General features: G+C 43.5%; 1 pseudogene; it reads left to right on the top strand.

The window, feature by feature from the left end:
- The first annotated feature begins 817 nt into the window (after positions 1-817).
- LOC106986803 (splicing factor, proline- and glutamine-rich-like) lies at positions 818-2,969 on the top strand (annotated as a pseudogene).
- Positions 2,970-5,419: the final 2,450 nt, after the last annotated feature.

The following is a 5,419-nucleotide window of genomic DNA, read 5'->3' as shown; positions in this document are numbered from 1 at the left end:
TTTTAACAATTGCAAATGTTTTATTTGATAAGGGGTTAATATCTAAAATGTATAAAGATTAAAGATGGGCAGAGGTCCTTAATGGACAATATCCCACAGAAGACATAGACGACCAACAGACACATGAAAAATGTTTAATACCACCAATAATCAGGGAAATTCAAGTCAAAACCACAACAAGACACCATCCCACACTTCCCAGAATTGCTGAAACAAAAAATAGAAGCAATAACAATTGCTGTTGAAGATGCGGAGAATAAGAAACATTCATGCCCTTTTGGTGGGATAGCAAACTGGTACAGATACCGCAGAACGTAGTGTGGAGGTTTTTCAAAAAATCAAAAACAGAATTACCATACATCCAGCAATTCCACCACCAGGTAATTAACCCAAAGAAAACAAAAACACTAATTCAAAAGGATACATACACCACTATTTTCATTGAAGCATTATTTACAATTTACATATCTAATAATCTCTAGATATGAAATCAACCCAAGGGCCCACTGAGAGATGAATGGACAAAGGCAATATGGCACACAGCACACACACACACACACACACACACTGAAATACTACCCAACTGTAAAAAAGAATGAAGTCTTGCCATTTGCAACATTACACCCTATAGTGTATAATGCTAAACGAAATAAGTCAGAGAAAGACAAATACCACATGACCTCACTCATATGTAGAATTTAAGAAACAAAGGCCTGTGTCATCTGCCATTTTATGCAAAGCAAGGTGGCCTCCACGTTCCCAGAGCGTCCTCTCCGCTTCTGCCTCGACCGCCTCTTGATAACAGACATGTCTCGCCATGAGCTGTGGCGGTGGCGGTGGCGGCTTCCACTGGCGCGGAGGAGGCGGCGGCCGGGGCAGCCTCCACGACTTCCGCTCCCCGCCGCCTGGCATGGGCCTCAATCAGAACCGGGGACCAATGGGGCCCAGCCCGGGCCAGGGTGGCCCCAAGACCCCAATCCCCCAATCCCTCAATCCCACCACCAGCAGCAGCAACAGCAGCAGCCACCGCCGCAACAACCGCCACATCAGCAGCCGCCTCCACCGCCACATGACTCGTCCAAGCCCGTCGTTCCTCAGGGACCCAGCCCAGCTCCCGGAGTGGGCAGCGCTCCACCGGCCTCCAGCTCGGCACCGCCCGCCATTCCCCCGACCTCTGGGGCCCCCACGGGGCCAGGCCCCACCCCGAACCCGCTGCCCGCTGTCACCTCGGCGCCCCCTGGGGAGCCATCGCCCGAGCTGTCGAGCAGCGGCGTCCCCACCACCCCACCCCAGGCCGGGGGTGCCCCCCCGCCTCCACCCGCAGGAGGCCTGGGCCCCGGTCCTAAGCAGGGCCCAGGACCCGGAGGCCGGAAAGGCGGCAAAATGCCAGGCGAGCCAAAGCCCGGCAGCGGCCCGGGCCTAAGCACTCCTGGCGGCCACCCCAAGCCACCACACCGAGGCGGCAGAGAGCCCCGAGGAGGCTGGAGGCCGGAGGCCGGCAGCACCACCCACCCTACCACCAGCAGCACCACCAGGGGCCCCCACCCGGCGGGCGCGGTGGCAGCAGCGAGGAGATCTCCAACTCGGAGGGGTTTAAAGCCAACTTGTCTCTCTTGAGGAGGCCTGGAGAGAAAACTTACACTCAGCGTTGTTGGTTATTTGTTGGGAATCTACCTGCTGATATCACAGAGGATGAATTCAAAAGACTACTTGCTAAATATGGAGAACTAGGAGAAGTTTTTATTAACAAAGGCAAAGGATCTGGATTTATTAAACTTGAATCTAAAGCACTGGCTGAAATTGCCAAAGCTGAACTTGATGATACACTGATGAGAGGTAGACAGCTTCGGGTTCACTTTGCCATACATGCTGCCACCCTTTCTGTTGGAAACCTTTCACCTTATGTTTCCAATGAACTGTTGGAAGAAGCTTTTAGCCAGTTTGGTCCTATTGAAAGGGCTGTTGTAATTGTGGATGATCGTGGGAGGTCTACAGGGAAAGGCATTGTTGAGTTTGCTTCCAAACCAGCAGCAAGGAAAGCATTTGAAAGATGCAGTGAAGGTGTTTTCTTACTAACAACAACTCCTCGTCCAGTCATGGTGGAACCACTTGAGCAATGAGATGATGAAGAAGGCCTTCCTGAAAAACTTGCACAGAAGAATCCAATGTATCAAAAGGAGAGAGAAACCCCTCCTCATTTTTCCCAGCATGACACATTTGAGTATGAATATTCTCAGTGATGGAAATCCCTGGATGAAATGGAGAAACAACAAAGGTAGCGACTTGAAAAAAACATGAAAAATACAAAGGACAAATTGGAAAGTGAAATGGAAGATGCTTATCATGAACATCAGGCAAATCTTTTGTGTCAAAATCTGATGAGATGCCAGGAAGAATTAAGATGCATGGTAGAACTTCACAATCAAGAAATGTAGAAACGTAAAGAAATGCAGCTAAGGCAAGAAGAACAACGTAGAAGGGAAGAAGAGATGATGATTCGTCAATGTGAAATGGAAGAACAAATGAAATGCCAAAGAGAAGAAAGTTATCGCCGGATGGGCTACATGGATCCAAGAGAAAGAGACATGAGAATGGGTGGAGGAGGAGCAAGGAACATGGAGATCCCTATGGTTCAGGAGACCAGAAATTTCCACCTCTAGGTGGTGGTGGTGGCATAGGTTATGAAGCTAATCCTGGAGTTCCACCAGCAACCATGAGTGGTTCCATGATGGGAAGTGACATGGTAAGAATGATGTTGGCTGATATTGGAGTACTCATTCACTTCAAGTGGATAAGCTATTAATCTCAAGGCAATATCCCACAACATGAGCCAAGAAGGAAAGCCACAACTTGTTAGACTCAGGAAGAGTCTGGGATCAGGTGAACTGTGTCCAGAAAACCAGTGAGTAAGAGGGCAGAGGAATGAGCAACCTAATTGTTGTTAATAAAGACATTTTAAAATCAGAAAAAAAAGAATTTCAGAAACAAAACAAATGACCAAAGAGAGAAAGAGACATTCAAAAATGCTCAAACTCTTAAATACACAGTACAAACTGTGCTGACAGATACTTAACATAATCTCTTCATTTTATTTTATTTTTTCAATTCTTAAATTTTATTTATTTATGTTTTTTTTTAATTTAAATCCAAGTTAGTTAACAGATAGTGTAATAATGGTTTCAAGAGTAGAATTTAATGGTTCATCACTTACATAAAACACCCAGTGCTCCATTCCAACAAGTGCCCTCCTTAGTGCCCATCACCCATTTAGCCCATCCCCAACCCAACACCCCTCCAGCAAACCTCAGTTTCCTCTCTGCATTTGAGTCTCTTATGGTTTGCCTCTCTGATTTTATCTTATTTTTCCTTTCCTCCCCATGTTCATCTGTTGTGTTTCTCAAATTCCCTGTGAGTGAAATCATATGATATCATGATAATAGTTTTAAACTGAAAGCAGTTGTTAGTATTTTTTAAATCATCATTGTGTTTTGATCTTCTAAAACTGATCCATTATTTTATTATTATATTCTTATACATTTGGTAATGGTCTGGATTTATTGTTGTTTTTAAATAATACTACACTTAACAATACTAGTCACATGAAATCCTGCAAAGATACTTAATGAGTTGATAGTAAAAATATCTAAGATTGTCACTATATTATGAGAAAATGTCAAACACACAAAATAGTCTCTTTCGAAAACAAGAAGTGTATTTTAAATACAGATAATTTGTCTTCATTTAAAGCCAAGAAAGTAAAATAATAATAAATTCTGATTTTGACATACTTGAAATATTGTATCATAAAGCGATGTCTTTTTTTGTTGTGTTTTAATATACCTACTACTTACTTTTTCAATATACCTTCACGTTATAGGAAAAATTAACCATTAAAAATTAATGAAAGTAGGTGTATAAGTTTACACTTTTACCCTTAGGCCTGTGGATTCCGTATGTCTCTAACAGGTACATCCCATGTCCCCCAGCTCATTGGACTGGAAGGTCCTTATATCCTGTATATTCTTTTCATCATCATCCATGTGTTTATCTCTCTCTGAACTGTGCAGGGATTTCTTCCCATGAAACAACCCTGAGTCTGTAAACAACCCCAGAGCGTTATTTTGACCCACCAAGTCCTTTAAAGAACAGGTCCTGTTGTAAAGTAAGTAGTGTTAAAGCAGAGAATAATCCACATATCCACATGGGAATGGTCCAAAAACAAAACGAAACAAAACGAAACAGAACAAAACAAAAAACAAGGCTCTGTGCCTCTGGGACAAGCTGCAGCACAGCCCCTCGCTGAGCCCTTGTGGCACCAAAAGGCAGTGTTTTCCTCACACTGACACCACCTATCCAGTCCTGAAGCCATGAACCTTGTTGGAAGTTCCTAAGGAAATTATCTCACCAAGGACATGCTGATGTACTCTAAAGGAACACTCACTCACGTGTTGCAAGATACTCAGGAAGGGTGACTTCTCGCTCCCCCTGCTGGCTATTGGGTGCAGTGCAGGATGCTGAGGACCCACTTTGGGACGGCCACGCATGCTCTTTCTGCTGTTCAGGGCAGTGCAGGATGTTCTGGGATCACAAGGAGATGTGTACCTCCTCCCAGTGGGGATGCTAAATCATTTAAAAGCTCAATGTCCCAGTCTTTTTTGCTGATTGCACCATGAGTGATGCTTTGCTCTAGCCATGCTCTAGTCATGCTCTAGCCACACTCTTGCCTGGAACATGCCTCATTGCTTGAAGCCACGACCTGGAGAGAAAGCGAGTCATCAGGCTTTTGAGTCATCTCAAAAAAATTGCCTCTGTGCCATGACATAATGGCAGTAAGAATTTCAGCTCTCTGCAAAGAGCCAGCCATTTCCACCATCAGATTCTCCACTGGATTTTTAACCTATTAGACACAAAGAAGTGCAGCTCTCCTTGGGAGCAAGGTCTTCCTTGATGAACACAATATGTAGACTTGATCATAATCACAAATAACTGAAGCAGAAGAAAGTGGAAAATCTTCGGCTTGTCCTAATTTTGAAATTGTGGTCTAGAGATACTTCCAAAAACTCAGTAGTTATCTATGCAGTGGAACACAGTTGGTATACTTTGGAGCTTGTCAAGGAAGGAATAAAACTGTTTTTTTTTCTCATTTAGCAATTCCTCTGAAAAACTAATGAATAAGGTGGAATATTATGCTCATGACCCTTTCTATTATGTTTTTATGCACAAGAAAGTAATCTGCACTCATACTATGTGAAATATATCTGAAAATGTAATAATGGTAAGATATTTAAAATGACACATCTTGGATAACCAAAAAATGATTAAGAGAGAACAGGATCGATGCTTCTTTTTTTTAACCTTTTTTTTTTTTTTTACTTTTGAGAGAGACAAAGACAGAGTGGGAGTGGGGAAGGGGCATAGA

Source organism: Acinonyx jubatus, chromosome B3, assembly GCF_027475565.1.
Source record: "Acinonyx jubatus isolate Ajub_Pintada_27869175 chromosome B3, VMU_Ajub_asm_v1.0, whole genome shotgun sequence".
NCBI lineage: Eukaryota > Metazoa > Chordata > Mammalia > Carnivora > Felidae > Acinonyx > Acinonyx jubatus.
This window is presented reverse-complemented; position numbering and strand designations above follow the sequence as displayed.